At 42.4% G+C, this 20,030-nt stretch overlaps 1 protein-coding gene across 1 annotated transcript in view; it reads left to right on the forward strand.

Moving 5' to 3' along the window:
* Positions 1–20,030, forward strand: part of LOC126470927 (uncharacterized) — a 447,426-nt gene that overhangs the window by 414,178 nt on the left and 13,218 nt on the right. The gene's annotated exons all lie outside the window — the stretch shown is intronic.

Consider the following 20,030-nt stretch of genomic DNA (forward strand, 5'->3'; position numbering starts at 1 on the left):
ACCATCAGCCTAGAATTACCTGTATATAGCATTCACGTTCGAAAATCTCCAAGCTTGCAAAATTTGAGCGGGATGTGATAAAAACACCTCCTGTATCAGGCTTGTTTTGCATGGTCAGTCCTGGCTTGCGAAAGAAAGTACAATTACAGAGATCATCCTGAGCATCTCAGTACATACCACGCTGGTGATAATATTCACTCGTGTTACAATTTTGATGGTATAGAGGTCCCTGTCAAGATGCAGGACATACCTAAATTTGAGGTGCAGAATACCGGCATATCGGTTCACGTTTATGGCCTGAAGAAGGAAAGCCAGTCAGATGAGCAAGACAAACATTTCGTCGTCGGCCGCCTCCATTTCTCAAAATCTGCCGGTGAGCATGAGCTACATGTAAACATGCTGCTCTTCTCTGTAGGTGATAATTATCACTATATTTGGATCAAAGACATGTCCCCACTCCTTTCGGCCCAACTATCATCTGATCGTCATCTAAAACATATTTGCTTAAGGTGCCTCAATTATTTTTCCCCAGACAAGTTATTAGCCACGCATCCAGTTGACTGTGATTCCAAGGATCCCTTACGTGTTATTATGCGTACTGAGGAAAACAAATTCATTAAGTTGAAAAATGCTCACCACCAGGAACGACGCCCGTTTGTAGTGTATGCTGACTTTGAATGCCTCCTCGCTCCTGTGACCTGCAGGGAAGGAGACACTACATCGCCACATACCACCTTTACAGAAAAACATGTACCATACACGGCAGCGTACCAAATTGTATCATCATATGATTCCAGTCTTAACCGCTACAAATCTTATGTTAGGGACAGCGCTGCGGTTTGGTTGCTCACTGAGCTCGAATAAATTTCACGGGACGTTGATAAACTTTGCAGTGGCAAAGTACCCATGACCAAATCGAAGGAGAATGGAAATTTGTATAATAACATGCTCGATTGTCACATTTGTGGGCTGCCACTAGATAGAAAAGCGGAAACTCCTCGTAGGGGCCACTGTAATCTTACGGAGAAGTTCCATGGCGCAGTTCACAATGCGTGCAATTTGAAGTACCAGCTACCTAGACACATACCCGTCTTCTTCCACAATTTAAGTTGGTATGATGCTCACTTTCTAGTTGAGTACTTGGCCGATTTCGCTTTGGAGAAAGATCAAGTCAGTGTCCTAACTGAGAGCGTGGAGAAGTATATTTCATTCTCCAAACGAATGACGCCGAGAATTACACTCCACTTCCTTGATATGCTACGTATTATGCCGGCACCACTCCATAAATTCGTTGAAACTCTACCTTGGGGGGATATGCATATATCTCAAGCTGCATTTCCTGATGAGTAAAAGTTTAAGCTTGTGATTACGAAGGGGGTTTTCCCATATGAGTTTGTGGATAGTATGGCGAAACTCAACGAAACCAGGCTACCCAACATAACTGCATTCTCCAGCAACCTTACAGGCAATGTCATAACGGATGCAGAGTATGAGCATTTCGTGAATGTCTGGCGGGAATTCTATATTTTTACTTTAGGAGAGTATGCACGGCTTTACATGGACACAGACGTGTGCTTGCTTGCGGACGTTTTCGAGTCTACGTATGACCACATATTCTCTGGATCGCGCCTTTTATCACACGGCACTGGGGTGTCTTGGGACGCAATGCTCAAGAAAACGAAGTGCCACATCGGATTATTGACTGATGCTGACATGCTTCTTTTCTTTGAGCGAGGGATCCATGGGGGACTTTGCCACTGTGTTCACAGGGCACGCAAAGGCAAATAACCCACGGATGGGTGAAAGGTTCAACGCATCCCTTGATTCGAATTATATAATATACCTCGACGTGAATAACTTACATGAGTGCACCATCCAGCAATCACTGCCAATTGGCAAGTTTCGATGGCTGTCCAAAGATGAATGCAAGAGATTAGGTGGAAAAATTATGGGGGGTATGGCAGCTGATTCTGATGTAGGGTATCCTGTAGAGGCAGAACTCACATACCCTATTCGTGTGCATGATGCACATACTGATTTGCCGTTGTGTCCAGAGCAACTAGTTCCGCGAGGAGGCTCCACGCCAAAACTAATGACAATGCTGGGGGGTAAGCGGAGATACATTATTCATTATCGTAACCTCCAGCAGTGCCTCAGCTTGAGTATGGAGCTGGTTAGAATTACCCGGGCTATCTCAACAAGCAGTTCTCCTGGTTGAAGGAGTATATTGATTTGAATACGAGACGGAGAGCTTCCGCGATGTGTGACTTTGAGAAGAATTTTTATAAATTAATGAATGATTCAGTTTTCGGTAAAACAATGGAGAATTTGAGGGAACGACGTGAAATTTTGATTAGAACCGAATTGGATGGGCATTATGGCGTAAGAAAATGCATTTCCAGACAGAATTTTAAGTAGTTCACCATATTCAGGAAGAACTTTGTTGCTGTGGAGATGGGGGAGACAGTAGTAGAGTTTACAAATCCTATTCATGTGGGGATGTGCATACTAGACCAATCCAAACTCCACATTTAACACTTTCATTATGAGTTTGCGAAAACTCTGTTTGCAGATCCTAAATTACACTATATGGATACAGATAGCTTCATCTATTGGGTGAAGAACTGCGACCCACGTGAAGTAATTGAATTCGACATGTCCTCATACACAGCCGATAATCCTTATGCTATTATTCCGCAGAACAAAAAAGTTATTGGTCTTATGAAGGACGAGTCAAATGGACTGTCGATTGTGGAATTTGTAGGTCTACACTCAAAAATGTATGCGTATAGCACATTGGAAGATGTCACCCAGAGGCGAGCTAAGGGTGTGCGTCGCATGGCATCGAGAGCCCTCTCTGTTGAAGACTATTTGCAGTGCCTGCGCAGTGGTGTTCACAGTGCTGCACCGCAACCACCGCATATGGAACGGCAGACCAGTATTCGATTGAGAGGACACGAGGTGTACACTGTACTGCAGTGTAAAATCGGTCTGTCGCCTCATGACGATAAAAGGGTCATTTGTGACGATGGGATTGAAACTCGCCCGTACTCACACTACTCACTTGTAGTGAGAGAAGGGGTGGGGAACTCTGATTGAATGATAGTGTGCGTGTGTGTGAGAGAGAGAGAAAGGGAGAGAGGGAGAGAGAGAGAGAGAGAGAGAGAGAGAGAGAGAGAGAGAGAGAGAGAATGTGTGGAAAAGAATGGATGAAACGAAAAAAACTAAATTTATGTTGATATGTGCACACCATGTGTGTGATAGAAAGAGATAAGCATAACCGAAATAAATTGAAAAATAAACCCAAAAATAGAAAAAAAATTATATATTGTTTTGTTCATATGCAACGTATGTGCAGCCTGGAAATATACACAACATGTGCGTGTTTTAAATGGAATAATTTTTACGTTTTTCACCTGCCACTAGCCATCCAAGTCAGAATAGTTTTTAAATGTATATATATATATGTAGCTCACAGTCGATCAGAATTGTTATTGTAAAAACCTTTACTATTGTGGACTCTTGAAATTAGATTATAAGTGTGCACAGTCCATCAGAATTATTGTAAAAGCTATGCCACAGGGGCTGTCGAATGTAGTTATAGTAGTAAGGAAAGTATCTCCGCTTTAGTTTTTAGCACAGATTTATCAAAAAAGAAATTTCCTACCAGTGTCACTGTTTTAGCGTGTAACTTAAATGCATTTCTGCATTTGAATAGCAGGGTCAATTTGTACCTCAAGAATACTATATTGTATCTCAAGAATACTATATTGTACCTCCACAATACTACATGATATTTGTGTGAACTGAATAAACCAAGAAAAAAATTAGTTACCATACATCTTTGTAGTTATTTACAAAAATAAACGCTATCCCTATTCCATTATATATATATATAAAGGCTGTGCACGTGTCAAATGCCATTTGCTGAAGATGAGTGCTGTTAAGGAGGTGAAGTTTAACATGGAAGATAACAAAATATATAGAATGGTTAGATGGAATTACACCTATAGTACAGCATGAACTCTGTTATGGGAGCGGGAGGCATGTGACCGTGTCTGCTTCCAAAGACATATAGCAGACATGTCTAAAATTATATCTCCTGTGCTTGAGGAAAAGCACAGATATAGCATGTTGTCACAGTGGGAACATGGTTGCCAGAATAAAAAAGGAACAGATGTTGTGAGGTACAAAACCCATTAATTTCTCATCCAACTTAAAAGAAAGTTTACATTTTCATAAGCAGATACAACAATTGTTTCATACATTATCTTCAGTCGGTGGAGAGAAGGACACCCGTAGAATTCCAGGTATTGAATAGTAGCAAACTTAAAGATTCGACACATCCATGAGATCTTCTCCTTCCCCTTCACATACATGATGGATATGTGTGATCGAATAATTTACGTGCAGTCACTATTTCTTTATAGGGTATGTCAGGATCATCCTAGTATGTAGAAATGTGTTAACCATGCTCCACTCTTCCATGTTTTAGCTCACCTCACATACTTGAAAGACCTTGGTGATGCAATGTTTGCTAAGAATGTCTCTATCATTCCAGCATCCTGTGTGTACACTACAAATGCAACATCTTTAAATATGAACTGTCTATGCTACCATCATAAAAACCCTGAGCATCCGCAATGATGTTCACACCTTGAGACGCCATTATGAAATGCGCTAGGTATCGTGCAGCACCTATTCATTTATAGAGCTCGTTGTACAACACTGGAGAGTGTGTTCTGGGAAATTTGTCGATGATTCAAATTCAATTCGCACATCTATAGGTCCAGACTTAATTATCTCGTTCTGTTTCGAGCAGTCTATTACGATGATTGGTGAAAGCTCCTTGAACTTACGTGGACTGAGTAGATACCCTCCTCCCTCTCCTTCGGCAATTTCATAGTAAGAAGCACGAAACCTTGCATACATGTCATAAGCTAGACTGTACTCATTTTGATTGTACTGCAGATATAAATTGTCATAAGGGTACAATTCTGAACTGAGACAGACTTTGGCATTAGTTAACTTGCTGTTGTCGAACATGGTGGAATCATTTACTGTATTACCTCTTCTATCAGCCTGAAACGAAAATATAATGAATCTAGGTGTCTCTAGCTGCGAAGAGGTTTTAATAGCTCATGTTTGTCTGCTCGCAGTCGGTAACGCTGGATACTCGAAAATCTCCCATGAGTGAAATGTCAGTGACAGAAATGTACCGGAATTCAGAACTTTTAAAAGCTTCAAACGCTCCTCGTCGGATACGCTGATGTGACGCATTTTCCATATTATCTTACTGATAGTGATCATATTCTCCTCTTAGGCTCCCTGAATGTATGAGTTATTGTCTGTTGCACTCCGCACCAGAATGAGCTCCTGTTTAGCGTTCGTAATAATCTGTCTGATGTCCTCAAAGTACCCCATAAGCATTTTTGGAGGTATGCATGCAGTAAATCGCTTGTACTCAACAACTGTTCTATCCTCTGGATCGTCTATGAACCATACCGCATTTTCTAAACTATTCAAATCTGCGGGTGATGCACAGACGTACGTTTTAACGGTTGATGTTATGCCGACATTGCGTGTACGGTCGAACTCAAACCCATCGAGTTCATAGCGTATCTCTTCGAACAGGAATGCTAAAACATTACGTGTAAGCTTCGATCCCGCTGTATCGCTGCCGTCGGTTTTCTTTAATGACCCTTGTAGACATATGAAACTCTTGCATGGGAGCGTGAGTGCTGGATGACAATCCTAATTTCATCGTTTTTGTTAAATGTGGTTGAAGCGTAAGGTTTATTAGAGAAGTATTCCTGACGTCTAATTCTCTCATCATACTCTACCGGACTGGTTGTACTGAGTGAGCACGTCATTGCGCAGTTTCAAGCCAACTGATTTAAGAAACTCATAGTTTGCACATGTTATAACTTTGCTGTTCGGTAGCAAAGTGACATGCTGTGGATTGCGTGCATTTGTTTTATACCGTACGCCCATCCTGCCTTAGATGAAATCAGACAATGATTTCCTCACCACGAAAGTCAACAAGTTGGTTATTCTGGCCCACAATACACAGCTCCAAATAATCCAATGTCTAAGCTGTCACTGGAAGATATATTGCATTGGCAGGGGTCTCAGCAATCTTATACCCCATTGCAACTGAGGGGAAGAATCAGTAAATAGTATCTATCAGACTATCGTAGAGATAGGATTTCGATGCAATGTTACGCTCGACTCGGATTGTGCTGACGGGAAGTATGTCCACAGTCTGATCTGACTTGTAAAATTTACTTGGATCCTTCTTCAAAACCTGCCCTTTTGCGAAACCCAGCAGGCGCCCTATTGAACCTTTCTAGTTAAAATCAATCGCTGCATTTACAGTCCTTATTTCAGATTTAAGTGTATTGATGTCTGCACGTACTTCAATACCTTTTCCAGACTGTTTTAAGACTTCGTTTAAATCGTCGATATCGTATGCACCCGGTTCTATTTTCAGAATATGTTTTTCACCGTTAATATCCAGATGTAGTTTGTTGTTAACCTCAGTGATATTTCGGACGCTGTTGTACGTCTCCAGTCCAATCAATGCAACACTCCATTCACCAACGCTCAGATCAATTGGCGGGTAGCAATTTACATGCAATACAGATGATCGTTCTTTTAACGTCAAAGTGTAGGACATTGCATCTGAGCCTCAACTGATGAAGGAATGTTTAAGGCTCCTCCTTATATAGTGCGCTTTTTCTTCTCCCTCTTCTTCTTCTTCTTCTTCTTCTTTGCAAAAGTCGAGAGAAACATGATGCATAGATGCCAACAGAGGTATGTATTAAAGCCCTGATAGCACCGATAATTGTAAAACACACGTCTTCTGTGAGTGAAGTATCGTTGTAATTCTTCTGGTGGTTGCAGGTCACCAAATGAATCGAAATAGTAGACGGTATTCACATTTTTCACAACATGATACCCAGTGGGTGCCGAGGCCTCCAGCAACATCTAAATTCACAATCCGACAATCACCAGTTTTCCACATGGTCTTCGGTAATAAACCTCGCATAAACACACCACGGAATCTTGGTATGTTGAATTTGTTTCTAACAAACTTAAGAAGATCAGTATTTGTGAGTGGTCGATCTGGTTGGACCGCTAATGGGCTTTTTTAAATTATTTATGAATAGACCAAGCCCTTTCCTGTACGGTTTCAAGTATAGTCCTTTTCAGGTGGCTGCGACTTCCATCACACCGTTATGTCTTCTTGCCTCTTCTAATCGCGCTTGGGAGTTTTGCTCGTTCTTGACCGTTCGAGCGATAGCTGCAGCACCACCAGCGAGGGAACCTATAGCCGAGAGCGCAGAGAGGACTGGGATGAGAAATGGAAGAAAACCGTAAGATGTCTTGGGTATTGGTAGAACTCGAGGTGCTTTAACCGATCCTGCTCCTCCTCCTCCTCCTCTTCTTCTTCTTCTTCCCGCACCTTTCTCCTTCAGTGCGTTTTTAGCTGCATTCGTCACTGCCAGGATACAGTTCTTAACAGCTCTGCTTCCCGCCCTTGTCCTCCTTCTCGTTTAGTGCACAACGTACAGCATTCATAACTCGCTTGAAATTCGTCACTCCTATACCCAACTTAACTTTTCCTCGCATGGTTTTATCAACTGCAAATGCTGGGATGCGTTTACCTATACCAATATCCTTTCTTCTCGGTATCGCCTTAGCCTTATCAGCTAGAATCCTATCAGCAATGTGGCGACTTCATATATCTTTATTTGCAGCGTATGCAATGTGATGTTCCATACACGCTTCATAGAGCAGGTTAACCCCCGTATCACCTCGTGCCAAACGTTTCTGAAGTTTTGTCCCAAGTCCACAGTTCTTATACCCAGGTATGTGTAATTCCACTGGCAGTTTTCTAGAATCCCGCCACCTCCTCTAATGCGTCTACTAGCACGCATGTTATGACACTGCGGTGGTTGTGGACTATGCTCGCCCATTATATAGCAAATCGTAGGCATCAAAAAAATGGATCAAATGGCTCTGAGCACTATGGGACTCAACTTCTGAGGTCATTAGTCCCCTAGAACTTAGAACTAGTTAAACCTAACTAACCTAAGGACATCACAAACATCCATGCCCGAGGCAGGATTCGAACCTGCGACCGTAGCGGTCGCGCGGTTCCAGACTGTAGCGCCTAGAACCGCTCGGCCACTCCGACCGGCTCGTAGGCATCAATCCAACTGTTTCGTGTAGCAGGAAAACCAAGCCATTAGACTAGTGCTTTATTTTCACGATGTCTTATGACTCTCTCCACGAGAGAAACATCCGGTTCTGAGCTTTTCTGCAAATCCTCGGTGTAGAAGCAGCCTGCAATTTCTTCACCTTTACTATCCTTCAATATATAAGTTCTAAGCATGGTTCTTTGCACCTTTGAAATTGTAAATATCTCTGTTGACCAGTTCGGTAGGTATGATTTCTCAAATACCGTCTTTTCTTTTGAGATACGTACCAAATTACCTACATTAAATTTCTGTCTGAGTGGATCCAGCATCTTAATGCCATAGTACACCGTATCGATGAGTCCATTATCACGAACATCGATTGGTCCCACTTTTATTGTGGTATGTTAGATTCGATTATACTGAGCAATTATTTCTGGGAGGATATCTGTCCATTTGTATGACCCGCGAAGGTTAAAACGCATCCACATTCGACCTTTTATTGTTCTGTTCAGACGCTCCACCATACTTGCCTTCAGGTGAGTGAATGTTGAGTAGTGATGTATTCCGTACCGCTGCATCACGGTCTTGAAATACCTGTTATAAAACTCCCCACCGTGATAGGTTTGGAGGTTGTCTCGGCATGGATTCGTCCCTGTCAGTAGGAAATGCTCAAAAACACCCGCGACATTTCTACCAGGTTTTTGTTTTGACAGGTAATGCCCTGGCAAATTTGGAGTATGTATCAATAATCATTAAAATATATTTCAATACATTATTCTCATGTGAATATTCCCTTATATCTACAAGATCAGTTTGCTATAAGTCATCCAAACCTTTAATCACAACATGCCTACGAGGGTATGTTTTGCGTACTGGTTTGTGCACTTCTCGAACTACTGTCTCCAATCTTATTCGATGATACCTCGCTCTCTAAGCTCAGAGATTACTGAAACAACCTCATTCGAATGAGCTGTATTACCTGCACCAGCTGATGCCATGAGCAGCCGTAGTCGATCTATTAGCTCGTTGCGGTCGTCATAATATATATACTGAGGGATTCGATTGTTCACTGTTTTATGCTCAATGTCAATACCATCACCGCTGCTGCTGCTGTTTTTGTTTTAGCCTTCACACCAGTCATGTGCAGTATTTCACGGTAGATTTTCCTATCATTAACTGAATAATTTATAGGTTTTTTTGTAGGTCTTAGAAAAATAAGATTCGTTAAACCAAGTGTTATCTCAGACCGCCTATGATCAATCTGGATTGTATCATCAGTTACAGTTATAGGATGCGTACCCAACATGTACAGACTTCCCCTGCTAATGCCGGCCGGTGTGACCGAGCGGTTCTAGGCTCTTCAGTCTGGAACCGCGCGACCGCTCCGGTCGCAGGTTCGAATCCTGCCTTGGGAATGGATGTGTGTGATGGTACTTTAGGATAGTTAGGCTTAAGGAGTTCTAGTTCTAGGGGACTGATGACCTCAGATGTTAAGTCCCATAGTGCTCAGAGCCATTTGAACCCCTGATAATGCCGAATGTTCTATCGATCTGACCAGGGGCGTGATGGCAACACCATCGTTATCGCGTGTTTTTGGTTTTTCTGAGAGCTGTCCGAGAGATTCAGTAACCGACTTAAGGGTCTCTCTTAGTGTTTCTGGCGATCCATATACCCTAGCCTCAGCAACCGTAATTTCTCACGAACTGCTTTCCGCGCCTGAATCACTTTCCACTTCGTTGACATCTCGCTGTATACTAATCAGATATCTCCGCAGGGTGAGGCTTTGTACAGACGATCATTTTCTTCTTCCTCTTAGTATGTACCTGCTCCCCCTTCTCAACAACAAGGAACTCTACATCTATTTTCCCCTCAATAACCTCGACCTTTTCAGTTAAGTCGGCTACTTTCTTACCGACTTCATTAACTAACTCATATAACGCATTCACCATTCTCAGAAGAGTCTGGTAATACGTTTCTAGTTCCCTGCGCATACCTCCAACTTTACGCACAATAGCCTGAATTTTCGCATCCATGTATAGGCGAATGTTCTGTCTGTGTACACCCATTCTCTTGGGTTGATAGCTAGACATGCGCGCAAATTTGTCCATGGTGCAGCGTATACAGATGTACTAACCTCTCTTACAGTGCTATACAGTATATGCAGAAACTCTTGAAAGTTTCGCCTGTACCTACAGTCACTCAGTTTTCTTGTTTTATCAAGAACGAGAAACCCATACTGTGAATGATTCCAGCAATCAGCACATATCTTTACAAAATCATTGAAAGACATGTCAGTTACAACATGTGCCTGTCAAATGTGTTTTAAATTCAGACTGTCTTGTTTGAAGGCTATAATGAGGTTTACATTATCCCTAACCAACTGTTTCGGGATTCTGGAATATGTTTCGCTTACAAGGGGAGGCCGCCAATTGTGAAATTCAGATCCGATTCATACTGCGCATAATAAAAGCTCATGGCCACAGGTGTAATGTGGCAAAGCACCAAGATGCACTTCTCAGCCGTTGTCGAGAAAATCGACATTTAAAAGAAACCGTTGCAGTGAAATACTCTCTACGATTAATGATTCTCTACAGCGTCGTGGCACAGCGGTAAACGCTCGGGTTCGTAATCCGAAGGTCGCCGGATCGAATCTCGCGCCATGCTATTTTTTTTAATTATTAGTTTTTTGTAATTCAAATATATATATATATATATATATATATATATATATATATATATATATCAACTATTAATGAATTGCTAATGCATGTTGGTGAAGGCGGATCGCTCTCCAATTGTACCGCCTCCATGTTTCCGTTTGTTTAACAGGGTGTACCAAAGCTCTCCCGTCCGCACTGATTTTCGACGATGTTATAAGTTGCGCTAGGGACCGCATCTACCTTCTTTCGAAGTTAGCAGGCAACTACGCTGTTATGCGGCGGCTCGTTTCGGCCCATTCAACGTCTGTTCTTCAAGTGTAACGAGCGAGTAACAGAGTTTATATTTCATACCTGCCACAGCAAATTTGTGTTCGTGGGGTCTCTATTCTAATTCGAACGTTTGACCGACGGTATACGTGTTCGTTTCGGAATATCGTTTCTACGTCTTCCGTTAACTATACGTGGTTAACATTATGAAGACAATAACATTTGTGAAATACAACTTCGTTTGAGGAAAACATAATGATGTTCGAAGTCGCCAGTTTTTCCACGACAAACGACTTTCAAAAACTTATTATATGCATAATTGTTTCAACTGATTGCCGGGAATTATATATATATATATATATATATATATATATATATATATTTTACACTTTCACTGAATGTCGTGTATGTAACACCATCTACACCGCGCAATATCTCTTGCAATAGCTGATACTTGGGTGAAACGGTGTTTTGGGAATATGCAAACATGCTCAAAAAAGGTGCATGGCGCGAGATTCGATCCGGCGACCTTCGGATTACGAACCCGAGCGCTTACCGCTGCGCCACGACGCTGTGGAAAATTATTAATCGTAGAGAGTATTTCACCGCAACGGTTTCTTTTTAACTGTCGATTTTCTCGACAACGGCTGAGAAGTGCATCTTGGTGCTTTGCCACATTACACCTCTGGCCATGAGCTTTTATTGTGCACAGTATGAATCGAATCTGAATTTCACAATTGGCGGCCTCCCCTTGTTAGATAAAATACATCAGCACCCATATGATGACCGAAACAGAAATATTTTCAGATTTGGTCCTGGTTTCCACAGCAACATCGTCAAATATAAAGACTGTGTTTGGCTTTGCTTTTTCAGGTGGAGGGATATCACCGCTTTCACTGAATGTCGTGTATGTAACACCATCTACACCGCGCAATATCTCTTGCAATAGCTGATACTTGGGTGAAACGGTGTTTTGGGAATATGCAAACATGCTCAAATCGGACTCCATCTACATGTGTTAGCAGCGTCATAAGGACGTTAGTCTTCTCACAATTGGATGGACCTACAATAATTGCTCGTATATTATCAGGAAGGAGAATTCCGTTCTTCTTCTTCAGGTCTTCTTTTGCATCTTCACAGGACCAATCACCGACAACAAAGTCCTTGTGATGAGGATGTTTCACCCACCCTGCCGTGATAGTAACCACGCCAGGTGCTGACAAGTAGTTGACATATATAGAAAGATAAATTTGAAGAGAGAGTATTAGTATGTGTAACTACGATAGCTCCATCACTTAACCGACTGAGCTATGTTGGCTACACAGAGAAAACAGCTATACAGGGTGAGGCAGCTAAGTGATAACACCCCTTGTATCTCCCCAACCGTAACAGATACAAAGATGCCGTTTGGACAGCGAATTGCCGGGACAGGGGCTACTTGAATATATCAGATTTCATGTTTGTGCTATATTTTATTACAGAGCTATGTGGCGGCCTTTGTTTTTTTTTTAATTGAACCCTATGTTAAATTTTAGCGTAACATGATGGGCTTAAAAAGACGGTTTCAAATATGTGCATATCATAATATTTAGGCGAACAGTTTTTGAGACACAGATGTGTTCCCGAATCGTATTCGTTCTTCCAAGAACCGTTGTCCAATGCGACCTTTCCTGTTGACCACTGAGGAACTTACAGAGAAGGCGTTGTTTTCCAGCTTCTCGATAACGCCGCAAAGTGACGCACGAGGTAGCTGGAGAGAAGGGTATAAATGTACTGCTGGGGTAATGAGACACCGCATTTCCGTTCAAAAATGGTTCAATGGCACTGAGCACTATGCGACTTAACTTTTGAGGTCATCAGTCGCCTAGAACTTAGAACTAATTAAACCAAACCAACCTAAGGACATCACACACATCCATGCCCGAGGCAGGATTCGAACCTGCGACCGTAGCGGTCACGCGGTTCCAGACTGAAGCGCCTTTAACCGCACGGCCACACCGGATTTCCGTCACAGTTTCTTTGAGCAGATATGTACACCAACGAAGAAAAGTTAGATATGCTTCTAGTGTATGGTAAAAGCAGAAGAAATGCTGATGCAGCAATAAAGCGATATGGAGAGCTGTATCCTGATCGTGAGCGTCCTACGCGCCAGCTTGTTGAAGGAAACTACTTGAATCTGGATCATGGAACGCAATAGAGAGGACAAGGCAGAAAACTGCAACTGGCGAGGTACATGAAGAGGGCGTTCTAGCGTTGGCGCATAACGACCCTACTGTTTCATCGCGACGTATCGCCACGGATTGTGGTATAAGTCAGAGAACTGTTCCACGCATATTGAACTGGCACAGATTTCACCCGTTTCACCTCTCATTACATCGAGTACTCTCCGGTGTGGATTTTGAACGGGGCCAGGAATTTTGCCGGTTTGAATGTGAATTTGCGTAATATGCATTACTGGTCAATAGAGAACCGTCATTGGCTTCGACAAGTACAGCATCAGCAACCATGGAGTGTTAACGTGTGGTGCGTAATCGTCGGAAATATCATTGTGGAGCCGTACGTCATTCTGCGTATACTAAATGGCAATAACTATGCACAGTTCCTGCGAAACGTTCTGCCCATTTTGCTGGAAGAGGTTCCACTAATTACGCGTCAGTGCATGTGGTTCCAGCTTAACAGCTGTCCTGCTCACTCTTCCCGTATGGCTACAGAGCTCTTAAATGAAAAGCTCCCGGGTTGTTGGATAGGACGACGTGCTGAAGTGAATTGGCCAGCCAGGTCTCCTGATTTGATCCCTCTTGATTTTCTTCTAAGGGGAACAATCAAACATAAAGTGTATGCTCAAATACCAACTACGCCAGACGATACGAAGCAACGTTTCATCGAAGCGTGCACTTATATCTCACTTGACACCCTCGCAGCCGTTCACAAATCATTCGAACGGCGACTACAAATGTGCATTGGAGCACAGGGGAAGCATTTTGAGCACATGCTTCAGTAAAGTTTTGTATCATGTATAGTATGTATTTTGCATCTTTGCGTGTATTTGCTTCGTATTGTGAACAATAGTAAATATTATCAAATAAATAACAACTACATACGAAATAATTGTTACCAATAAGTGCCTCCTCATTTACATTTGTATTTCTGTTACTTAAAATGTATTAACATCTTGTAGTATTTTAATACTGTATGTTGTCTGCTGTTTTGGTATCACAGTTGTCAAATAAACGAATAATATTTGTGTTACATCATCAGTTAATTTTTGCGCATAATATCGCAGTATGTATTACTATTGTCGTGTTAACGGGCGTGTTTGTGTAAGGACGGACTAGCGACGTTTACCATGTACTGTCACAACAGGAAAGGTCGCATTGGACAACGCCGCTACGAAGACCTAACACGATACGAGAAAATATCTGTGTCTCAAAAACTATTAGCCTAAATATTATGATTTACAAATATTTGAAACCGTCTTTTTAAGCCAATCATGTTACGCTAAAATTTAACGTAGGGTCCCATTTAAAAAGACCAAAGATGGCCTCATATCTCTGTAATTAAAAATAGCACAAACATGAAATGTGATGTATTCAAGTAGCCCCTGTCCCTGCAATTCACTGTCCAAACGGCATCCTCGTATCTATTACGCATGGGGAGATACAAGGGGTGTTATGACTTAGCTGCCGCACCCTGTATATGAAGTAACTTGATCATTCGTTATGTTAATAACTGGTATAGCATTGAAAAAAATATTAATAAGTGTATTATACTTTGACTATAATGAGAGAGGGATGAAATAAAACACAAACACGGTTTGAGATTTTATATACATAGATTATTTTTTATTTAAATGTCATACATAGGATGTTGCATTTCAGGAAAATCATTACACTCTTTATGTATCTTCTTCTTCGCACCTGTACAATATTTCCCAAACAAAGCTTTTTGACAAGCAATAAATTCCGTATGTATCTCACTCATGCCAGTGGATGCCTCACAGTACTCACATTTTTCACGATCACATTTAATCCGTTTCTCTTGAGGTTCAGCGTTCATGTGCAAACAACGGCGCTGCTTCAGATCATCAGCATGTACACTGTGCATACGTAGGGAGTTCACAACATCATTGTATGCAGAGTCTATGCTCGGCAACCAACGATTCAGTCTCTCCAATGCAAGATGTAACGCACTATCCAGATCGTATAACTTCATAACTGAGGCATGCCTTAGATAAATACAGTTGTCACCAGATTTCACACATAATGCACAGTCATCATACGCTGTTGTAGTAGAAAGTGTCACACCAGTAAGGTAAATGTGTGGGAGAGACCGAGTTGGATAATACTCTGTAGTCATCTACTGACTGATGTAGCGCTCTGCACGACATATTTAGCTCCAGTCGAACTCAGAAATTGGCACTTTAACACCCTTCGATACATTTTCAATTTCCATTCTCGTATGCAAGTCCCAGACATGATGTGCTTCCATAATACCGTTTACATGTTTCGTTCCACAGGGAGTTAAGTTGTACGTGGAAGTGAAAAGCATGGGTACACTCGATGCCTTCTTATCCACAGCATCTGCACCCTGTGGTTGCACTATCACAGAGATGTTCTGCTGGGATGGGTTATATGTTGGTGACTAGTATTGTCCTCCATCTTGATGTTGTTTACGACCACCACCAGCATTTGATGGAAGAGGTAGCGGTCGCGTGACCAGGATAGTGAAGGTAGCCCAAGTGACCGATCTTCCCGCCATCTTGGATGACGTCATCGCCATCTTGGACTACGGTACTTTGGGGCGACGCCCCCCTAGTTCCACTACTTCAGAGATGTGATTGAACATGGCGTCAGAGTTTATTGCCCTCTCCCCAGAATTTATAGGAATTAGGGGACTTGTGTGTGTAGATGTGATGCGAACTCCAGCTAGCTACCACGGCATCGTTGTTCCAATGCCACAACTCGTCGGTGCTGTTATCCGTGCCAAAGCTGCACATAACCGCTGTTACATAGGTTGTCCTGGTGTTCTGTCTGATCAGTGTATGTGCCTACTTTCTGTGCAATGTGCTGTGAATAGAGTTAGTAGAAAATAATTAATAAATTACGACGTTATACATGGAGCGGCAAGTTTCTCACAGACTTCAGTGCTTTTGACGTCATATCTCCCGAACTAAATATCGTACAACAATGTAATTTTTCTGAGAAATTTATTGGTATACAAGTATGTGAATACGATCTGCAGAATGTGTAACGAATACAGTAAGTAGCATAAAAGTGTATAAACGTCATGCTCAATGGTTTCATGCAGCAGTTTTACTGCATGAACAGTGAACATTTTGCAAGCGATAATCTTTCTTGCTTTCCTGATTTTGCGGAGGTTGTCGACGTGAAAAGTGTAAAGTTTGTTACAAGTGTCTAAGTGCTCCCATTCTGAAATACTTAATGACTAAATTATGGTTTTTCAGGCGTTGTGGGCTGCCCTGCTTTCTCATCCCCACCCTCACCGCTTTGATAGACGGGCAGTTCTTATCCTCACAGTGATTCTTTCCACACAGTAAGTGTTAAGTGTACCAAGTCTGGTTGAAATCGGTCCATTGGTTTAGGAGGGGATGTGGAATATGTACGTATTGACTCAAGGAAACAACCTTATAAATAATTTGAACAATATGCATTTATTCAATAAAATATTGCACCACGTGCTCGAAACGACGATTGGTTCTTCATGTCTCAGTAATGTAGAAAAAGAATGCAGCGTGCCATTTTGGCCACCGCCGTCATTACGCTTCACGTTGCAGCGCCTAACGTTTCCATCTATTTAAAGTCTGCAAAATGTTGCACCCTACGGCTTGCACTTTTCAGAGACGAATTTTAAATACGAAATATGTAGCCACATCTAATGTTGTCGTCGAAGACTCTCAATAAGCACATATAAAATTTCACCTCAGAGCGGAGAGATGCTCAGATGCCCGCGTCCGCACCCTTTTCAAGCCTGCCTCCGAGTTACTCTCGGCGGTACTTCGCTTGCTCGCCACGCATCGCTGCACCGTCCTCCAGATAACGCGGAGCTAAAAGCATAGTGTATCCCAACGCTGTCTCCCTTTACATATATTTTGTTCTTTGATATTAAATTAGCCTGGGATAGCTACAATCATTTTATATTACATTAAAGTACGTTGCGAAAGCCTTAAATTAATAACAAATGATTTAGTCATCCATCTTCATTTAGATGATGTCACAGAGAACTGAGTTTCTGACTAGTCGACACATCTGTATCGATTTTCCACACTTCAGATAAAATAAAAAGATTTCTACAAATGTTTGCCACAGTTTCCTCTGCTGCGTTACAACCTATTAAACTGATAGTTCGGAAATAACCACTCCTGTCAGCACTTTCTTCGGGATTGGATTTATCGCGTTCTTCTTGAAGCCTGAGGGTATTTCGCCTGTCCCATGGATTGTACACACCTCGTAGGACAGTTTTGCCATGGCTGGCTCCTCCAAGGATATCAGTCAGCAGTTCTGAGAGAATGTCGTATGCTCCAGGGGCTTTGTTTCGACTTAGATATTCAATCCTCTGTCAAACTCTTCACGTAGTATCATATCTCCCATTGCATCTTCATCTGCTTCTCACTCCCTTTCTGTCAGATTGCTTTCAAGTTCACTCCTCTTGTACAAGCGCTCTGTATAGTCCTTCCACCTTCTAGCATTCCCTTCTTTGCTTAGTACTGGATTATCATCTAAATTTTTGATATTATACTTTTGCTTCTCTGTTCTCCAAAGGTCCCTCCAATTTTCTTGTAGGCGATATCTATCTTTCCCCTAGTTATACATGCTTCAATATTATTGGCATTGTTGCCAAGCACGAAGATAAGCGGTACAATCTCTCGTTGTGTGTGGCGTGCACTAGCTTGCTGAAATGTTCGCCCAGGGAGGCTCACCAGGAAGGGCAACGAAACGTGACGTAGAACATCGTCGATGTACCACTGTGCTGTAAAGGTGCCGCAGATGACAAGCAAAGGGATCTCACTAAAAAAAGAAATGGCATCCCAGACCATCACTCCTGGTTGTCGGGCCGCATTCGGGGCGACAGTCATGTTGGTATCCCACCGCATCTCCAGACACGTCTTCGGTCTGGAATCTCACTATCTGGAGTAGAACTGTTTTCGCTGGTGAGTCCCGCTATGAAATGAGCCCCTATGACCTGCGAAGACGTGTCTGGAGAAGCGCCAGGCAGCGATGGGTTAACACTCTGACTATCGCCAGCCATACGGCCCGACAGCTAAGAGCGATGATCTGGGGTACCGTTTCTTTTCGCAGCAGGACCCCTTTAGTCGTCATCTGCGGCACTCTTACAGCACATTAGTACGTCTACTTTATTTTACGCCTCGTTTCGTTATCTTTCATGGCAGCCATCCTGTGCTTATATTTCAGCAAATAATGCCCGGCCTCACACGGCGAGAGATTCTACCGCTTGCCCTTCTGCTTTACAAACACTACCTCGGCCAGGAAGGTAGCCATATCTCTCCCCAGTTGCTAACGTTTGGAGCATTACGAGCAGGGTCCTCCAACCAGCTCAGGATTTGACTATGTAACTCACCAGTTGGATAGATTTTGGCGCGACATCCCTCAGGAGGACATCCAAGAACTCTGTCAATTATTTCCTAGCTCAATAACTGCCCACATAAGGGCCAGAAGTGGACCAACGTGTTACTCACTCTATTTATGAAGCTCATTCTCTTGAATAAATGCCGGCCGGGGTGGCCGAGCGGTTCTAGGCGCTACAGTCTGGAACCGCGATACCGCTATGGTCGCAGGTTCGAATCCAGCCTTGGGCATGGATGTGTGTGATGTCCATAGGTTAGTTAGGTTTAAGTAGTTCTAATTTGTAGGGGACTGATGATCTCAGAAGTTAAGTCCCATAGAGCTCAGAGCCATTTGAACCATTTTTGAACCATCTTGAATAACTCATCCATTTTTTCTGAATCTGTAATTACTTGTTTCCCTGTACTTGTACAGTACATTACATTTACGGATTTCCATACCATTCAGATAAATTCTTCGTGGTGTGTCGTCTTCTTTTGTCTCAGAGTGTATTTTAACACGGTTGCGACCGGAATAAACTGTTAGTTACTTTTGGACCAAAAACGTTCAGCACCCTATCTGCAGCCGTGGTGTACAATCTCACAACGCTTTTCGCTGCATCGTACATTCCTGCGCTGCTTACTTCGCTATGCTGGCGTTGCTGGTGTTGGTTTTCATCAACAGCTGTTGTTACTAAAATTTTGTCATTACTGCTTCGAACAAAATCATTATTCTTGGACGCTTATGAGATGCAGTTATATTAACTGTGCATTGTGGCAGAAATTATTTTCTGTCACCAGAGCAATGACACTCGGAGTGATTAAACAATATAATACTGTGCTGACGGGAGGAAACGAGTGGCCAAGATGGTTCGCATAGAGCGCTTACTTGAAGTAGGTTCCAACACTTCCGCATCCCATTGTGAAATTGCCGCAGGAAATTAATGAGGCACGAGGCAACTTCAAAACAAATGTGCCGTTCTTGTTTTAGTCTTCCTCTAGAGTCTCCAAAGCTGTTGTTTTCGCGTCATCGGAATATTCGGGAAGTCTCCCGTTATCATATATGACACCAAACAGTTTACTGAGGAGATTTTCAAAGACATTCTCTCAGTACCTCAACGCCGTCTGGTGGTTTTGTTTGTTTTGCTTCTAACTTTAGCTCCTACAGGTATCGTTTCAGACACGTGGCCGATATCAAAAACAGTTTTTTGTTTGTGTTTTCCTCATTAGCTCCCGTCTTTATAAAAGCAAGGAAACACCTGTAGCGTCTTCGTTTCCTTTCTGTTTACAAGAAGTCAGTGTATTTTTCGGATTCAT

This window comes from Schistocerca serialis, chromosome 3 (assembly GCF_023864345.2).
Source record: "Schistocerca serialis cubense isolate TAMUIC-IGC-003099 chromosome 3, iqSchSeri2.2, whole genome shotgun sequence".
NCBI classification, from domain to species: domain Eukaryota; kingdom Metazoa; phylum Arthropoda; class Insecta; order Orthoptera; family Acrididae; genus Schistocerca; species Schistocerca serialis.